At 50.0% G+C, this 20,301-nt stretch overlaps 1 protein-coding gene across 1 annotated transcript in view; it reads left to right on the top strand.

The window, feature by feature from the left end:
• Positions 1-20,301, top strand: part of SLIT1 (slit guidance ligand 1) — a 178,249-nt gene that overhangs the window by 52,830 nt on the left and 105,118 nt on the right. The gene's annotated exons all lie outside the window — the stretch shown is intronic.

Below are 20,301 nucleotides of genomic sequence, written 5' to 3'. Positions count from 1 at the left end.
TCTCTTATTTGACTTTGCTGGGCATCCACTTGGTTCAGGTTAGAAGGATGCTGGCCTTCACAGTTCATTTAACTCCAAGAGCATCCGGCTTTGTTGAAGTGTAGGCATTGATAGTCATCTGTTTTGACTCTAACAGGGAGGACTTGGCCCTGTTCGATCTGTGCCCATTCCCCATTATTAGTATCAGCTCACACCCAGAAAGGAGGGGGATGAGATGCCTCCCTGTGATGTAGCTGCTGCCCCCAGGCGTGTCACACCATGCCCTGAGGAGGTCGTGTTCAGCCTCTTACACACTAAGAGTGGGGCCCCTAGATCTTCCAAGCTCTCCGATTAGGGCTTCATTCACATGGGAGCACCACTTCTTTCCTTCTGCTCTTTTCGAAGTTATAGCAGCCTTTCAGGGTAAGCAAATCACGCCCGCCAGTGCTCTGTAAAAAGCCTGGCAGAAATGGTTCGCATTTTCATTTAATTAGAAGGGTTGTTTATTCAAAATATGGTTTTATTGGTGTGTCTACATTCTTTACCACCATTGCCAAGTGCAGAAGCTGACACATTAGGATAGCCAGCCCTGGCATTGCAGTCCAATATTAAATTCCATAGTCACCCAAAGAACCCCAGAAATTCAGGACCTTACTCGGGTCTGGAGGGGCCTCGCCAGCCATCATCACTTCTTGCCTCTTCCAGGGCATGGCGTGTCAGCTCATGGTTGTTTTTCTTAAGGGCAAGCAAAATAGGATTCTATCTTATAATGCCCAAGGGAAACATTTTGAGCTGAAAAATGGTCCCCACACCATTGCCATTTTTGGAAACAGAAGGCAGGGCATATCAGTGGTGTTTAAACACCTTCTGCAGTCTTCCCTTTGCATGGACGATCAGCTGCTCTGGGGAGAGAGCCTGTCAGTGTGAGACCTGGAGCACAGTATCCAGCGAGAGCTGCCAAGAGGCTGGAGACCCTCCTGAGCTGAGGTACTAATTGCATCCCACCTGGACTGAACTCTTCCTCAGGTTTCAGGTTTGTGGCCTCTGCCTCCCAAGGCCTTACTGCTGCCCAGCAAGAAACCACTGCCACCTGGGCATCCTCACTGTTGCTCCCGTTCCCGGGGCATAAACCTCACCCCATCCCCTTGCTGATTCCAGGTTGCCATGGGTTCTCAGCTTCTCTGTGTCCACCTCCTAAGGGAAGCCCATGTTTCAGCCTGGGCTTCCCAGGTGGCACTAGTGGTAAAGAACCTGTGCCAGTGCCGAAGACAAAAGAAACCTGAGTTCGATCCCTGGGTCGGGAAGATCCCCTGACATAGGAAATGGCAACCCACTCCAGTATTCTTGCCTGGGAAATCCCATGAACAGAGGAGCCTGGCGGGCTACAATCCATAGGGTCACAAAGAGTCGGACATGACTGAAGCGACTTAACACTAGCACCAAATGTCTATGCCTACCTCAGTCCAGTTTGTGGGTGAGAAGAAAACGATGTGGTCTCAACTTCCATTGCTGGTAGGTCATGGTTGAGGGTGGGAGTCATCACGAGTTAGAGTTTTATTCGAAACTTCAGGCACCGACGGTCCTTGCCCTGTGTCATGAAGGGCAGTCAAAGCAGGAAGGGAAGGACGCGGCTCCGGGAGCTCCAGCACAGGCCCTGGCGCCCGGTGGGGCAAGGCCGGAGAGAAGGTCAGGCAGCCACCAACGCCGGGATGCTGGAGCCCAGCTTTCTGCCCTCCGGCTTGCCGGAGTGGCTCTGCCTGACTCGGTGCCCGTCCAGGCTCAGAAGGTCACACCTGTGACACCTGAGGTCTCGTCCAACTTCACCAGCACTGCAGGTAGCCCGCAACCCTCGTGCTCTGCGACAGTCTTGGTTGTGGAGGCTTCAGCCCAGAGCATTTCTGTTGCTCCCTTCTGCCTGTGTCTGTGATTTGGAGAGGGGCTCGCTTCTCTGGACCAGGCGCCCTCTGTCCCGCTAACCTGTGCTCTGAGCTGCCTCTGCTCCTGGGACATGGTGGGCAACATGATGGTCGAGCTCGGTGTTCCTGGCTGCCTCTGGGTTCCAGAGGAGACATTACCCCTTGGTGATGATGTGACCTTGACTCTCCTGACTCCAGTATCCCATCTTTCAAATCGGAATCACTCGTTTCCTCCCTTCCTCTCCTCCTGGGGATGGGAGACAACACGCAGTCCCCAGAGCTAAAGCAAAAAGGCTGGAGAAGAAGAGCCATTTCTTCACCTTTCTTCAAAATCCACTTGCTTGATGTTGCGAGAGATGCCTTGTGGTTTTAGCCAGAAGGAATTTTTTAGATGAGCAGGACCTGAGTGAATTATAAAAGGGCCATCCCCTTTCCCTAGCATGTAGGCAAGAGTTATCTCAGAGAAGCAACCTTACAACAGGAGAATTCACTGTAGAGTTCCTGGTTTTGAGAGGTTTTTGAGATCCTCCTGGGAGCCTGCTGTGTCTCTGGGGAGCCAGAGGCAGTGATTCTGCACCCAGGAAGTTCAGGCCTCCTGAATGTCTGTGGTTTCAGGATGTATGGTGAAGGGCACAGGTCAGCCCAGGGACCTGCCTAGTCTCTTTCTGGTCCCTGAGCTTCTCTGCTTCCACTGGGAAATAGGTAACACTCTGCACCCCAGAACGTGGCCTTGATAACAGCTGCTGTGTATTGAGCACCTGCTGTGTACATCACATGAGCTCTAGCTAATCTTCCCAGTGTCCTTTGAGACTGCTCAAAGGGGAAAGTGAATGTCACTTCTTCAGGCAGAAGTGACACTGGGGGCCATCAGAACAGAAGTCTGAACGCTGTAAGTCAGCATAGGGGACGTAGAGTGAAAGGCTGCCGAGGGGAAGGAGGGGCAGCGGGTCTGCCTAAAGGGGGTTTTTGTTCTATTAAGAGGCAGCTCATAAAGCCCCAGGTTGGGGAGCTCTGGGCACTGGGAGACTTCCTGCAGCCTAGGGTATCGTGGGGAGCTGGGCACAGTAGGCTCCCGACGCCCTCACGGCTTGAATTTCCCTCCAGACGCTGCCTGTGGTGGAGGAGAGTTCCCCATCACACCCAGGGGCGCAGAGAAGAAAGGCTCCCCTTTCCCAAACTACTGTGTGCTTTTCCCAGGGGCCATTGTTCCTGGTTGCCAGGAAACTGAAGCCTTCAGGTGTCACCCGGGAGACTGGGGCCTGGGTATTCGGGTTTAGGTCAGGCACAATGACGCCTGCAGAATGAAATGGCAGCCCCAGGACCTCCTCAGTCGTTTGTCACGCAACTGTGGCTCCCAATGACAGTGGAGACGTGGGGCCTTGGAGGGAGGAGTTGGGTGGACAGGACGGGGCAAGGGGCATTCGATGGTGCCGGCTAATGGTCGCCCCACCAGAGCAGAGCCCCACACCCCTTTGGGGAGAGAAAGTGAGGCTGCCACAGCCTCTTGGGAATGTCAGAGGCCTGTGATGGGCCTGACCAAGCTTCAGGGCTGCCTGCTGGGAGCTGGGGGCCTCCCAGGCTTGATGGAGCTATGATGTTCCAGGAGTACTCAACGAACTTGGAGGGACGTCTGCTTCCAGACCAGACAGCCCGAGGGCATGGTCAGAGCAAAGAGACTGTCCACATTGAGCACAGCGAGGACACAAGGCTGTCCAAAGTGATGGCAAGTCAGAGTGACCCAGGGGACCCAGCAGCCAGGAAGCTTGAGGACAGAGTGGGGGTGTCACCGTGTAGCAGTTTTGTGATGTATCCAGATCTTTCCTTCCCCAAACCTTGAAGCACAGCTTCTCATAAACGCAATGTACTGAATAGAGATGAAATAGAGTGTGTGTAATCTACTTCAAAATCGTCCTCCCCCAGTTTCAGTTTATCATATTTTTTAGATTTTTAATTGTGGTACAATCTATATAAGACGCAACTTACCATCGGAACCATTTTTAAGCCAACAGTTCACTAATATTAAGTATAGTCACATTATTTTGCAGCGCACCTCCAGAATTTTTTCATTTCACAAGACAGAAACCCTGTACCCCTAAGCAACTCCCCATTCTCTTCTGCCCCACTCCCTGGCAACTACCACTCTATTGTCTGTCTTTATGAAGTTGACTACCCTGGGTACCTGTAAGTGGAATCACGCGGTATTTGTTCTTTTGTAACTGGCTTATTTCACTTAGTAGAATGTCCTCAAGGTTCATCCATGTTGTAGCTTGTGTCAGAATTTCCTTCCTTTTTAAGCAGAATAATACCCTATTGTGTGTCTGTGCCACCTTCTGTTTATCCATTCATCCCTGGATGGGTTGCTTCCACCTTCTGACTATTGTGAGTAATGCTGCTATGAACATGCCTCTCCCCATTCCAATTTCCTGTATGACCTGCAGACATCAACTGGTGACTGTTTGTCTTGCTCCTCATCCAAATGCTCAAGGCCTTCCGGAAGTGGGACTGTCAGTGATTTATTTCATACCCATTGTGGATGCTCCTCTTTCCTGCTGCTTAACAACGTGGCCTTTCTCCCTCACGAGGAAGATCTTAATTCGGGCAGGGAAGGGGTGGGCTGGGAGCTGGGAGTACTGGCCCAGTCGATGCTGGGGATGTAGTTGGATTGACAAGGTACAGCATCTCAGAGGCACGGGCCTCTCCAGCACATTCTGGTGGGTTCTGGAGAGCCCAATGGTAGCTGGACTCCCATTTAGTAGGGGAGTGCACAGTGAAAAGCTGGGGTGTGTGGCCCTTGGAAATACAGTGGGTGGGCGTTTGTCATTTTAGGTTCTGTCCGGTTGTAGTCTGGAGTTTAAAGAGAGTACCCAGAACTGGGACAGGGGAGAGGGGTTGTGGCCTGGGTTTGTAGCCTGAGGTGGGAGCCAAGGTGGAGTGGGTAGCCTTTCTCTTCTCCACGGGATCTTCCCAACCCAGGGATCGAACCCAGGTCTCCCACATTGCAGGCCGATTCTTCACCAGCTGAGCCACAAAGAAGGCCCAAGGTGGAGTTCAGATGGACAGAATTTGGGTCCAGGATTTCGGCTATGGACTGTGGCACAGGTGCCTATTATATGGCCTGAGGCTCAGGGAACCACGGGGACTCCCAGGGGTCTGGCCTCGGCTGGGAAATGTGGGGGTCAGTTCTGGGACTCCTCAGAGGGCAGCAAACCAAGGCACACTATCATTGTAAATTCTTTCACCGCGAGGAGGAAGAGGGGGCTGATACTGCAGGGGCATCTCAGGTCAGCTTAGTCTGGGAACTGGGATCACCTGAGCCTGTAGAGGGCAGCGTCTGGGGAGCCAGAGGCAGCGGATGTGGTTGGCAGAGGGGGACTTCAGTTTTCAGCACCTGGAACCTGAACTTTGAAGAGAGTTTGGTTGCCTCAGGGGCCAAGTCAGTGAGCCAGTCTGGGCCTACAGTCACAGGGCTAAATGGGGCACTTGTCCAGGAGCTTCAGATTCACTTGAAGTTTTGGGGGAAATGGACAGTTAAGTGTTTGAAAACAGTTTTGCACGTTGCATTTAGATGGTGTTAGTGGAGAGCAGTCGGGATTTCTGATCTCAGTTCTGCATGTATAGGATGTGTAACCTTGGGAACGTTGCTTGACCTCTCCTTGCCCTAGTTTAGGTACTCATCAGACCTATTGATGCCACAGAGGCCTGTTACAACAAATGAAGCAATGAATTTAAAGAGCTCGGAACAGTGCAGTTCTGAACATAGTGGCCATCATCATGAGTGTTGGTCAAACCAAAACTGGGACATTAAGGAGAATGCAAAATGTACCAGAATGTGTCAGATAAAACAGGAGACCTCCTAGTTCAGTACATGGCAGCTGTACTCTGCTTTTAGGGCACTTTGGTGGAACCTTTTGGGGCATGGCACAGGCTCCAGAACACAGGACTAGCCTGTGTTGCTGGCGGGGTTCTGCAGGGCCTGGCACCTCTTGGGGTAGCGAGGAATGTGGTGATGGTGTTATTGGCCCATGACCGGCAGGCTGGCCTGGGTCTGTGTGCCCAGAGGCACCACCCACCCCTCTAGCCAGCCTGGGGCTGGTGGGCGCGGCCTGAAAGGGAGGCCTTGCGTGCAGCCAGCGCCCAGGCGGAATTTGTTTGAATTAGCTGCTTGAGTGGGTCTGTTTGTGACGAGAGCGTGTGTGGTGAGAGAGGTTGGCAGGATTTGAAAAGGGCATTTGGAGGCTCCTCCTGGGCCCTGGATGGACAGCTGCATAGAGACTGAAAGGCTGTTTCTGGCTGGGTGTCCCTCGGGCAGGAGGGAGTGCCCGGCGCGGGTGCCGACTGCTGGCGAAGGTCACGATCATCTGCCACACCTCGCTGAGCCTGCTGCACGCTGCCCTCCTCTCTCCTCAGGTCTGCCTGGGCCCCACAGACTCTGCTCAACGTCCCAGCCACCCATGATTTGAACACAAGGTTTGTTCACATGGCCCAGGTCCCACCCACTCAGGGAACTTGGGCTTCTTGGGGGTCCAGGCCACAGGATGTGTTTCTTGAGCAAATCCGAGTAAGAGGAAAGGAAGGCAGACACCTCAACTCAGGACAGAACGGCCACCACGGTACCATCACCACCAGTCGTAGCAGCAGTGCGGAGGTGCTGTTTCCACTTGCTGCACGTCGTTCCAAATGCTTGAAAATGAGTGAAAGTGTTACTTGCTCAGTCATGTCCAACTCTTTTCAACCCCATGGACTTAGCCCACCAGGCTTCTCTGTCCATGGGATTCTCCAGGCAAAAACACTGGAGCGGGTTGCTGTTCCCTTCTCCAGGGCATCTTCACGACCCAGGGATCGAACTGGGATCTCCCGCACTGCAGGCAAATTCTTTACCGTCTGAGCCACCTGACTTATATCAACTCATTTAATCCTCCCAAGCACCATCCAAAGTCAGTGCAGTTATGCTTATTTCATAAGTGGGGAAACTGTCGCACAGAGATGTTAAGTAACTTGCCCAAGGTCATACAGCTAGAAACTAAAGGAGCCAGGATCTGAACCCAGGCAGTCTGGCTCCAGAGTTCATGCTCTTCTCCATTACATTGTGTGTTTTCTCTCCTTATTTCTTTAATCTTCTTAACACTTCTGTAGAGTTGAGAGCGTTGGCCCGAGTTTTTCTAATGGGAACACTGAGCCCACGGGGTAGCTGATGTGTGCGGTCACCAACCGGGTGGGAGGTGAACCTCAGCACCGGCTCCTTCTACAGGGCATTTGGGGCCCCGTCTGCATTAGACCTAATGGTGGCACCTGTGCCCCGGCGCCCAGTGAGTCTGCTTCCACATCTCACACTCACCAGTAGCCAAGGTTGCAGGTTCCCTGGACTCAGCTGCTCTGGGGGATGTGGGTCTTGGGACTGGCGCTCTGTGCTGCTAAGTCAGTTCAGTCGTGTCCGACTCTGTGCGACCCCATAAATGGCAGCCCACCAGGCTCCCCCGTCCCTGGGATACACCAGGCAAGAACACTGGAGTGGGTTGCCATTTCCTTCTCCAATGCATGAAAGTGATAAAGGGAAAGTGAAGTCAATCAGTTGTGTCCGACTCTTAGTAACCCCATGGACTGCAGCCTACTGGGCTCCTCTGTCCATGGGATCTTCCAGGCAAGAGTACTGGAGTGGGGTGCCATTGCCTTCTCCGGGCGCTCTGTGAGCTTTATTCAAACGCTGTTTTCTGCAAGTTTCCATCTCACAGGTGACAACTCACCCTCAGATTTTCTGTGTTGCTCCCAAATGTCCTGTTAGGTCAGTTTTTTTCAAGGAGGGTCTGTGCTAAGTGAGCTTCCTAGATGGTGCTAGTGGCAAAGAACCCGCCTGCCAAAGCAGGAGACGCAAGAGACTCGGGTTTGAACCCTGGATCTGGAAGAGCCCCTGGAGGAGGAAATGGCAACCCACTCCAGTGTTCTCGCCTGGAGAATTCCCTGGACAGAGGAGCCTGGTGGGCCACAGTCAATAGGGTTGCACATAGTCGGACCACACTGCAGCGACTTAGCACACACGCACGCACTGTGCTAAGTGTGCAACTAAATGTGATTATGTCGGACACCTGTGCGTCTGTGTGTATGAGGTAAATACATATAATATAAAACTTACCATTTTAATCATTTAAGTGTGTGGTTTGGTGCATTAAATGCTTTCACATTGTTATATAACTGTCACCAGCTTCCATCACCACAACTTTTTCTTTTTTCCAAATAGAAATTCTGTACCCATGAAAGAACAACTCCCTATTTCCCCCAGACCCCTAGCTTCTGGCAATCACTGGTCTCTTGTCTGTCTCCAAGAATTTACCACCTCATATAAAGGGAATGATACAGTATTTATCTTTTTGTATTTGACTTGTTTCACTTAGCGTAACGTCCTCAAGGTTCTGTGTTGTAGTACGCAACGGGATTTCCTTCCTTTTTAAGACTGAATAATATTTCCTTGCATGGATATGGCACATTTTGCTTACCCATTCATCTGTCAGTGGACACCTGGGTTGTTTCTGCCTTTCGGCCATTGTGAAGAAAGCTGCTAAGAACATATCCAGACGTGGGGTTGTTGGATCAAATGGTAATTCTGTTTAATTTTTTTTTTCTGAGGAAACATCATATTCTTACACAAATAAATCCATGCATCAGAGCACACACCTGGCTTAGGATTTAGAAACTTTGCTTATCTACCCTCTGGGGATGCTTTCCAAAACCTCTCTCTTTTTCCCCAAGTCCCCTTTCCTTGGACCTGCCTCCTGCCCTTCTGGGAGAGTTTGCTTTTCCTCTTCTTATTGCCCTCACCCTCTTTGGGATCCAGAGGCCATGCCAGGGCCAGGCAAGGCATGGGGATCGGCCACAGGGTCCTGGTAAGGAGACGAGGTTCTGGGGTTTTGAGGAGAGAAGGGCCTTAGTCCTAGTCAGGGACCCGGAGGGGTGCCTGGAAGGGGCTGAGTCTGCATCTGTTGGGGAGCAGGGTGTATCATGTTCTTTCAGGGGATGCTCAGGGCCCGACTGGGTTGTGCAGGTGGAGGCACTCAGGACCTGTGTGTTGAATGAAGGAAGGAAGACAGAGGAGTGGGCTGTGGTGACCGGGGCTCAGGGTCGCCTTCTTGGGAGACTGGGGGGATGGGCTGCCGCCTCTCCCAGGGGAGGGAAGAGAGGGATGGTGGAGTGGCAGGGAAATGACCTTCTCTTCCCTCATGGATTTGAGGCAGTCACAGGACTCCTGGTTTGACCATTCTGCACCTCAAAGTCCTCATCTTCGAATAAGGAGCCATGGATGATGTTGCTCTGGCTATCCACGTTTAGTAAACTCTGAACATCTTCAGGGCCTGAGAACAGGAACTGTGCCATGGGCTTTACATGGGTTCCTGGAGTTAGTCCTCACAATACATTATGAGGGACTTCTATTAACTCCATTCTACCTTTGTGAAAACTGAGGCACAGATGGGTTACACGATTTGTCCAAAGACACACAGCAGGGAAGCCAGGATTGAATGGAGACTGGCTGAGTCTACAGATTGAGGCTGAACTACTCTTTTTCAGCACTGTATCTTACAAAATAGAATGCCTCACTTTTACCCTCTCCTAGGATGTGTGTGTGTGTGTGTGTGTGTGTGTGTGTGTGTGTATAGGCTTAGTTTTTCAGGGCATATATTTAAGGAATGGGGCTTATAGCATTTTCTGCTGCCAGAAGCCTGGAGAGACAGAATGTCATTGGGTATAATCCTAAGTGAGATCTTTTTTTCCGTCTGGCAGGATCTGATAGAGGCTGAAATTCATCACAGCAAACACGTCCTCTCCTTCCCTTTACATGTTGCTCTCGCATAAACAAGAAACCTCAGTCACGATTCCAGCTGGGCATCCTCTGTCTCTTAGCAACCGCCATCAGCCCCAGGCTCTGGGCTTCTGGCTCCAGGCGTGCCTTTCTTTGCTGCAATACTTTCTGTGGCTCCTACACACACAATGCAGGTTGTGGGCTTTGGGGAGGAGGGGTTGTGTTAACCTCCGGCTCCCCAGCTCCCTGAGTCAGGGGGAGGAGGGAGGGCCAGCTCTGGGGAATTTGAGGGAAGAGCTTTAGGTGAGGTGAGCTGCTGAAGGGGAGCAGGATTGGGCAGTGTGTGTGTGTGTGTGTGTGTGTGTGTGTGTGTGTGTGTAGTCACAGTGGGCCCGGGCTGCCTGAGGCAGGCATTGTGCCAGGTGAGAGATGAACACTCTTGCTTATCCTGCTGGGCTCATCTTTGCGATTACACATGTTTGTTCAAAAGGTTTGCACCTCAAACGCAGTGAAGAGCCCATGGGGACTCTGGCTCAGGCTTTGCGTGGAAGGGAAAGGATGGAGTCCTGAGACTAGAGATCTTCTGAGAGATGGGGAGGATTGAAAGAATGGCGGAATCTGAGGCTGTCTTTTCTCGAGTGAGGTGGTGGAGCGGAGGGGCAGGGGGTCCAGAGCGCACGGCTCTTTCTGACACGGTGTCGTGGCTTCCCAGAGCGTCTTTGTTCAGCTTGTCTAGGAGGTTGGTGTGGGAGCTGGTCAGTCCGGGGCTTTTGCTTGTCAGTTCGTTGAAAACCATTGTCTTTGGGGTCTTTCCACCTCTCATCCCCGAGGAATCATTGCTTTAGCCTAATATGAACTGGAAAGAAGGTGAGAGAGGGCTAAGGCACTTCCTGACTTAACAGATGAGGAAACGGAGGCCCAGAGAGGTGGCGGGAGTTCACTGCCCAGCCGGGGGCAGGGGGGAGCAGGTCCCCTTTGGTGACAGGCCCCCCTTCAGTGCATGGTTCTTTGTAGAGTGGAGCTTGAATACAGATGAGTGAGCTGGTGGAGCCCATGGGGCTCGTCTTCATACCCAGAGGCCATGGTTGCTGAGGAGGCCCTTGCAGAGTTGCTTCTGTACATCTGGAATGCTCTGACCCCACTGGGGAGAGACCTTGAGTCCCTCTTCTAAGGGGGCAGTGAGCTGCGCCCTCCTGGCATCTTGTAGGGACAGTATAGACTATGCAGCACGTGGTAGGGACAGGCATTTCCTTTCCTGTTTTGAATTATACGGCTGACTTGATGGCTCTGGTCTGAATACTTTACAAAACTGTCAGGCTGTAGACCAACTTAAAAAACCTTTAAAGCCTGAGCATGGTGCCAGTGGAAGGAGTATTTGGCAGCCTGTTGGGCCCAGAACAGTGTGGCTTCCACGCACACTCAGGGCAGGGCAGGAAGCGCCAAGTAAGCTCACAGGTCTTGGGTTTGAGTCTACCCCCATCTCTCCTTGCTGTGGGTCTTGGGCAAGCTCCATCTGTGCAGGAGAGGGGCTCGTAGGCTTCCAGAAAGTCCTTCCAGGCCCAACAGTGTGTGAGCTCCTGGCAGGTTGCCTATTCATGGATGTGCATTCATCCACCCCACTCCACACATGTTCTCTGAGTGGGTCCTGAGTGCCTGGCACCAAACGAGCTGTTAGGGAGACTGGGTATCAGGCTGGTTCCAGCTGTCAGGTGGCACTCACAGGCAGCCTGGTGTTGGCATTTAAATGGTAAAATGAAGCACTCATGGGCTTCCCTGGTGGCTGGTTCAGTAGTAAAGAATCTGCCTGCCAACATAGGAGACACAAATTTGATCCCTGAGTCAGAAAGATCCCCTGAAGAAGGAAATGGCAATCCACTCTAATATTCTTGTCTGGAAAATCCCGTGGACAGAGGAGTCTGGCAAGCTACAGTCCATAGGGTTGCAAAAAGTCGGATACAACTGAGTGACTATACAACAAGATGAAGCCCTCAGACATCCCTTAGCCCTGGTCTTTGAGAGCCAGCCTCTGGCCTTGAAGTGGGTTCATCAGATGAAATAGGCCCATGAAGAGGTATTTGTCCTCACCCCCACCCTACCCTGAACCTCCTAGGTAAAGGCGATTTCAGACCCTGTCCTTTTAATGGCTTGGCAAACCATTAAAACCTGGGGATGAATGTGATGTGACCCCACGTAAGCAGTGAGCACCCCATCCCAATTCATTGCTCCCCTAGACCTAAAAGTGATTTACTTTTTAAAGAAATGCCCACGTTGCCTGTGGAAATTTGTACATGTGTGCAAACTAATAGCAATTTGCATGTGTGTGATCTCCTACAGTTTACAAAATGCTGGTGTTCTCCATCTAAGCAAAACAAAACCCTAATGTCTTAAAGTTATTGAAAATTTAATACCTTATTTGAAAAATTAGGACAAAAGCATATAAAGTGAAAAGAAATCTATGTCCCATTCCAACTCTCCTGGCCCCCTTGCCAGATGCAGCTGCTGACACAGTTTTGTGTGATCCAGACTTACAGAAATATTTTCTGCACATGAATCGCAGGTGTATCTTCTGTTTCAGCACTTAGGCCTGTAGGAGAAACTTCTAGAACTGGAAATGCTGAGTTGAGATGCTTTTTCTTTTCTGATGGCTTTTGCCAAATTGCTGTTCAAAAAGGTTATACCCTCTTTACAATATATAAAAAATTTGTTTTTATACCTTTTTCAGTATTGGGCAATATTAATGTTTTTAATTTTTGCCAATTTAATGGGGTAAAAAAAGCATCTGGTTTTAACTTTTTTTTTTGCTTCTTTCAAATTCATTTTTCTTCTTTTTCCATTTTAGTTTTTAAAAATAGTTTTATTTATTTTTGGCTGTGCTGGGTCTTCGTTGCTGGTTGGGCTTTTCTCTAGTTGCGGAAAGCAGGACAGGGAAGCCTGGCATGCTGCGGTCCATGGGGTCACAAAGAACTGGACATAACTGAATGACTGAACAACAACAAATACATTATCATTACATCCTTAGTATTTACTTAACTGGAAGTTTGTACCTTTTGTTGTTGTTCAGTTGCTAAGTTATGTCCGACTCTTTGCGACCCCATGAACTGCAGCATGTCAGGCTCACATGTCATCCATCATCTCTCAGAGTTTGCTCAAATTCATGTCCATGGAGTCAGTGATGCTATCTAACCCTCTCATCTTTTGCTGCCCTCTTCTCCTCCTGCCTTCAATCTTTCCCAGCATCGGGGTATTTTCCTATGAGTTGTCTCTTTGCATTAGGTGGCTCAAATATTGGAGCTTCAGCATCAGTCCTTCCAGTGAATATTCAGGGTTGATTTCCTTTAGGATTGCCTGGCTTTATCTCTTTGTAGTCCAAGGGACTCTGAAGAGTCTTCTCCAACATCACACTTCAAAAGCATCAATTCCTCGGTGCTCAGACTTCTTTGTGGTCCAACTCTCATATCCATACATGACTACTGGAAATAGTATAGCTTTGACAATATGAACCTTTGTGGGCAAAGTGATGTCTCTGCTTCTTAATATGCTATCTAGGTTTGTCATAGCTTTCCTTCCAAGGAGCAAGTATCTTTTAATTTCATGGCCGCAGTCACTGTCCACAGTGATTTTTGAAACCCAAGAAAGTAAAATCTGTCACTGTTTCCACTTTTTCCCCTTCTATTTGCCATGAAGTGATTGTCTACCTTCATCCAGGTCCCACTCCCACTCCCCTACCACTTGATTCTGGTACACAGATTGACCTCTTTTTCTTTGAGTTTTTTGGCTTTTCAACAAGTATAATGGGTCAGACTTAATATTTCTTTAATTATGAGTGTGCTTGAGCACCCCTTTTTAAAGTTTATAAGGTTGTGTTTGTTTTTTTGTTGTTGTTGTTAAACTACCTGTTAGAGTCCTTTGCCCATTTTTCTATTCCATCTCTGTTTTGTTCAGGAGCATGTTGAAGCTCAGAGAGGTTAAGCCATTTACCTAAGGTCACACAGCAGGCACATAGCAGAGCTAGGACTAGAATCTACCCTTCTGATTCCTGGTCTAATGGTCCTTCTAGTGCCCATGCTGCCTCCCTGCCTGAGGGCTGGACTGGCCATGCCTAGTGTTCCTAGGCGGGGTAAATGGGCATCATGCTGGGTATTCCTGGGAATCCCACTGACTTTGAGAAGAATGTTGGGGTGGGGGGCTTTGAGAGTGTTTCCAAAGCTGTTTGCTTCTAGAGGGTTAGAGCTGTATCCCACCAGCCTCCTCAGAGGCCCCTCTTCCACCCACCAAGGCTACCCAGCTGGCACTATTGTTTGTACACGTAAATTATTGATAAGGCATGAAATGGCCTCAGCCTTGGAATAGCAGGGCTCGAGGGAGGGCAGCACCATGTGAGGGGAGCTCAGGGCTGAAAGGCCCCCACCCCTGGGGCCTAACCTTCCCAAGGCCAGTGGTCGCTTCTGAATGTCAAAAGATGCCCTAGCCTCCCTCCACTGCCTTGCCGGGTCATTACTGGACTTTGGAACAGGTATCATTTCAGAAAATATACAGGGACATAGCTATCATGAATACAGTGCTGTTTTTACTTAGATTATTTAAGTTTTATAAAGGTTACGCATATTAGTTATACAGATTCAAATATCCTGGAACCGTATCACATACAAAGTGAAATCACATGTGGCCTCAGCCCTGAGGCTTCCACTGCAGTCCTGCTTTTAAGAGCATTTGTTTTCCACTCATCCCCCTGAGTCTATAGACATGTGAGAGACATACTGTTCATTCAGGTGACAGTATCTGATGGTGGATTCTCAGGACTCCTTGAAAAATACACCCTGTGCTGCCCAAAGGTAGGCAAGGCTCTGGCTGAGAACCCAGCTTTAGGGCTTTGCTTTGGCACTTAAGTGTGCCTTGCATTTCCAATGCTAGCTGTTCACTCCTCGTGACCTGGTTCACTCCAGGGACCTGCACTGGATTTCTGTTCTGTCTCCACACATGCCTGCCACTGGGCCTGGCACATGGTGGGTGCCTTTTCTGGATTGTCCGGGCACAGTCCAGATGTTCCTGAGAAATCTAATTGTCCAGCCTCTCCTGGGTTACATTCTTTGCCAAGTGAAAGGCAGTCATTCCCCTTCCCTTCTGCTGGTGGCTCACCCTGGCTCACTCTCTTAGAGTCCATGGAACTTTTGAAGGAATCTATTTGTTTTGCTGAAATGTGGCATGCTGGTAAAAGATGCCAGGATTTTAGGGAGAACCTGCTTGACTTTAGGGAGATTTTCAGGAGAGTTGGTGAAGCACAGGCTAAAAGACTGTTCAAGAAACTGAGAAAACAAGGCAGCTCATTTTAGAAGGGCTGACTTCCAAAGCTGGCCCAAGTTTGCTGGCAAAGCAACTGCCAGACAAGAGAATCCCAGGGAGCGTGGCTGGTGGGCAGTAAATGTCCGTGGAAGGAATGAATCACCTGCTGCTTTCCAGGTGGTACCAGCCTCTGAGCGTTCCTCGGACGTGCCATCCTCATGCTCGACTCTGGACTGGCACTTATTCTGTCCTCTTTACCTGGAACACGCCCCTCCCTGGAGAGGTGTGCAAACGTGTATACACAGGTGTGCGGGCATACTCACACCCATGCTCATGTACACATCATTGGGACAATTTCTGCCATCCTCTGGGTCTCAGCTGGGACACTGCTTCCCTGGCAAAGGCTTCCCTCGTCACCTTGTGGACTGGATGGGGTTCCTCTGTCACATGCTCCCTTGATGCCTTTGACTTTACCTCTTTGTAACATGCATCTGGCCCTTGGATGTTGTAATGATCTGTGCAGGATCTTGGGAGGATGGGGTACACATTTATGGTGTTCTCAGCGTCCCCAACACCTGACGTGGCCCTTGCTGTCTAGTGGGTGTTTAGTAAACGTTGAATGAGTGTTCTAAGAATCGTCTTCTCTACTGATTGTTTACATGAAAATGGGCTTTAATTTGCCTAAGATGGAGTTGTGGGAGTCGCCTGCACTCGCCTGTGACACGCTACACCCGTCTTCCCTACGGTCAGCATCCTTCTGTGTGTAGCAGCCTCTCAGACATGTAGTTGACTCTTTCCTTGGGAGGGAGATCGGTGTGATAGACTCTGAGGTCGGACTGCCTCGGTTCACATCTTGGTTCTGAAGATTATTAACTGGGCAACCAAGGGCACTGGCTTTATCTCTCTAGATCTAAGTTTATCTTCTGTAAAATGGGTATGATAACTCCTGTAGTTATTTGCCTGTAAGATTCTTGAGTGGGTTAAATGAGATAATCCAGGCATTTAATATTTTCATGTAGTGAGTGCTCAATAAGTAGAATCCATTCTTCGTGTGGTTTCACATGCGTCCATCCTGTCAAGAATCTGGCATCTATAAAGCAGTGGAACTGAGCTGGACCATGGCTGATCAGGCAGGAATGGGTGGACGAAATGGAAGTCAGGAAGGGCTGCACATTCTTGCCTGGAGAATCCCAGGGACGGGGGAGCCTGGTGGGTTGCCGTCTATGGGGTCGCACAGAGTCGGACGCGACTGAAGCAATTTAGCAGCAGTAGCAGCAGCATAGTGGAAAGCAGGAGGGAAACTGGATTTGGCAAAAGGCAGGGGATGAGCTTGCAGGATCATGCTACAGGCATGGTTTTTCTGGTGTTTATTTAGTACTTGGGTTCAGGTCTTGGCAATGGCACCCCACTCCAGTACTCTTGCCTGGAAAATCCCAGGCAACGGAGGAGCCTGGAAGGCTGCAGTCCATGGGGTCCCTGAGGGTCAGACACAACTGAGTGACTTCACTTTCACCTTTCACTTTCATGCATTGGAGAAGGAAATGGCAACCCACTCCAGTGTTCTTGCCTGGAGAATCCCAGGGACGGGGAAGCCTGGTGGGCTGCCGTCTATGGGGTCGCACAGAGTCGGACACGACTGAAGTGACTTAGCAATAGCAAAAATCAGGTCTTGGCTCAACTACTTGAAAATTATGCTTTACTGTGAGCAAGTTGCTTCATCTGTCTGAGCCTCTGTTTCCTCATCTGCTAATGGGTTAATGATGGCAACCTCAAACAGCACCTCGACTAGATCTGGGCCTCATGTGGGCTCAGTAAATGTTTAAGAAGAGGAAGATGGAGGGGGCCCTGCGTTTGAAGGGAGGGTGGCCCCAAGAGCAGGGCGGGCAGATCTGCTTGTCCTGGGGAGAGACCGTGTAAGTCTGGAGAGAGGAGGGGTGAGCTGAGTGTGTTCAGCATGGCTTCTCAGGGTGACACCGCTTATTGTGTAATTATGGAACAACGTGCATAAAAAATGAATATGTGGGTCCAGATGGCAGGCCTTCCATGCTGTTGAGAGGCAGAGCTAATGAACTTAACAAATCACTGATAATTAATTTTCAAAAGCCAAAGGAAACAGGGGAGCGATGAATAGGTCTACAGAAGGAGAGAATGCAGAGTAGTGCCAACTGTCAGCCAGGAGAAAGGTGTGAGATGCTGGCACTTTCAGGCCAGTGAAATGGGTCTTGATGTCTCATAAGTCATGGAGGGAAGGAGGGGAAGGAGAAGACTCATAGGTAATACAATAATGGTCGCCACAATACTAACCAACCTTGATGGAGTTCTTCTACAGGCCAGGGACTGTACAAAAGAAGCATTTTGTCTGAATCAGCTCTCATTTCAGATGGGCAGCTGCCCTCACTGGGTGGGGATGGGAGGTGGGGAGGGAGGACCAGCATCCAGTGGCTGATGGGAGCCTTGATCTGAGCATCATGGAGCAGTGAAGCAAAACGGTGGTAATAGTTCACATTGATGGAGCACTTGCTGTGCGCCAAGCACTCTCTAGGTGCTGCTGCTTTCCAGTCGCAAGCACGCAGGCAGGAGGCACTGGCCTGTGCTCTTGGCAGGATGCAGAGCCCGAGAAAGCACAGTGCCAGGGAGGGACTGTACCTCCATTCAGAGCTGCCCACCAGACAGTGTGAAGCAGGAAGTGCTGGGGTCTGGAAACCTGCGTTTTGGCTCCAGTCACAATACCTGCCTGGGTCTTTGTTGCTTTAACTATAGAATGTAGGTGGTGGATTTGAATGAGCAGGCCACAGAATTTACAGGTGACAGATTTTTAAAAAAAATTAAAGCCAAATCTCACAGAAAACTCTGTGATACAGAAAAGATCTTGTGGGGAGGGTGGGGGTCCCATCCACTTGCTCACTGCCCCTTGGGCTCAGGCCTGCCTCCAAAGCCATGTGGATACACATGGACCTCCACCAATGATCTGGGGGCTTCCTCAGCCTTAGTTTTCAGAGATTCTGTGTCTCCAACACTCCCTCCCTGCAAAAAAGTCACATTGACAATTGTAGGGATGGGGAGGGGAAAGAGGAGGGTGTGGAGAGCGATCTGTGCCAACAGGGGGCCTGGCACACGGTCCTCCTCTGCCCAAACCTAGGCTGCAGTCTGGCTTTGTACTTGCTTGCTGTGCAATCCTTGGCAACTAGCTTAACTTCTCTGGGCCTCATTCGGCTCAGTTGTAAAGTGGAGATAAAGCTTTACCAGTTTGGTATAGTCATAATGTGTAAAGCTCTTAGCTTCATGCATGGTGCCTAGTGTGTGATCAGTTGATAAATGATTATGTATGTATTTCTATGTGTTCTCTCTCTATATATATACATTTACATATGTATACATATATATGTGTGTGTGTATATATATATATATCTTGTTTGTTTTTTACTCTTAAGACTGTATGGGGAAGGTTTGAAGCTGAGAAGCTGTAACAGTGTGCCAGTTCTGGGCAGGGCCAACGCACGACTGCTCTGGCTGCTGGGGCTGAAATGTTTGGGTCCCTTTGTCTTTCTAGTTGGCTGCCAGCACAGAGATGGCGTCAGCTGTGCCCCTCCCAGCTGCCGCTGGGCCACCTCCTGCCTGTCCTCTGGGGGTCAGATGACAAAGCCGGGAAGGAGGGGTGAACACCAGGCGCCATCTCCGAGTCCTCCTGGACACTCCCGGTGACCTTGGTGCCGCCCGCCACGCACCACCTTCTGTTCACGGCCCGTCAGCCAGCTTTCTCCCTGACTGCGCTCGGATCTGAGCCTTTGTCAATTCATGTTTCCACATTAATTAGCAAGGCCCCATGTCAGATGCTAACTGAAACCCAGATGTCGGCTTGGTTCCTCTCATCAAATCATTTTGTACCAGTAATTGAAGAACACAGAAGCAGTGGTTAGGTTGGCCAGGAAGGCTCACTTTCCTTCTCCCTCTTCCATTAAAAGATAAATAGACACCTCCGTCCCCTCCTCCAAGGATCACGGAAACAGGATTTGCCTGCTGTCTGTGTAGTGATAAAGAAGGTGATGAGCTGACACCCTGACCTTCACATTGAAGGTGGGGATCCCCGGAGAAGTTTCCTACAGGTTTATAACAAGGTGGGAGAGGCAATGAGGAAGGGGAACTCTTTTTAAAATTAACTTAGCCAGAAACACTTTCCCGGTGGAGGAGACTGGCCCTCTAGGACGGCAGATGGGGTCTAGCACCGCGCCCGCCCCTAACAGTCCTTGATGAGTGCCACCCCCCAGTCTCTGGGCAGGCCTGTGTCTGTCCGTGAGAAACAGGCAGGTCAGAGAAGAGAGTTATTTTTCTTTCTAAGTCATATGTTGTCAGTGTATCTAAATACCTTTTTCTAAACTATCATTTATGGAGGGCTTACTATATCCCAGTCACTGTGGTAACACCTTATATGTATTATTTCATTTGGCCTTCCCAGGGGACTCAGTGGTAAAGAATCCACCTGCCAAGCAGGAGACTCAGGTTCAATCCCTGGGTCGGGAAGATCCCTTGGAGTAGGAAATGGCAACCCACTCCAGTATTCTTGCCTGGAAAATTCCATGGGCAGAGGAGCCTGGGGGGGCTACAGTCCATGGGGTCACAAAGAGTTAGACACGACTGAGCGACCAAACGACAGATCCTCACAGCAGCCCTATGAGGTAAGAGTTTTTTTAATCCCCATTATTCAGATGAGGAAATGGGCTCAGAGAGGATAAGTAGTTTGTCAAGGTTACACAGCAGGTGTGTGACAGAGCTGGGGTTTGAATCATTGCTTCTTGTTTATTAAAGCTGTAGGAAAGACTAGCCAGCTTCTTCTCTTTAAGAATTGTGTGTTCTCCTGGGCAGACACGATGAGCACCGGTTGTGGCTACACCTTGTTTTTCTTGGTTGACTGTCAGAACCCACAATGACCTCCTTGGAGCTAGAGGAGCACAGTGATGGAAGCCACGGATGCTGATCTTCTGTTAGCTTGAGCTGGAGTTTGAAGTGTATCCCACAAGGCTGAACAAAGCCCTTGAGAGCACCATTGCTAAGAGTTAGGAACGCTCCAGAGTCTTTGAGGTGCTGATGGACATTGCAGAACGGAAGGTTCAGACCCATCTCACACAGCCTGTGATCGGGGCTCTTTGTGTCATCTCTTTGAGCCTCCATTTCCCCATCAGCAAAATGGGCCTTAAACCTTCTTGCACCACGAGGACCTTGTGAAGCTGCCTTGGGCATTATGTGATATTCAGGCCTTCAGTTAATGTTAGGGTACCACAATGGGCCCAGACACCTCAAAACTTCTAGATGTAATAAGGCAACATCTTAAATATTGCGTGCAAG

The sequence above is a fragment of the Bubalus kerabau genome, chromosome 22 (assembly GCF_029407905.1).
Source record: "Bubalus kerabau isolate K-KA32 ecotype Philippines breed swamp buffalo chromosome 22, PCC_UOA_SB_1v2, whole genome shotgun sequence".
Classification (NCBI taxonomy): Eukaryota; Metazoa; Chordata; class Mammalia; order Artiodactyla; family Bovidae; genus Bubalus; species Bubalus kerabau.
Note: the sequence above shows the minus strand (reverse complement) of the source record. Positions and strands in the feature narration are given on the sequence as shown.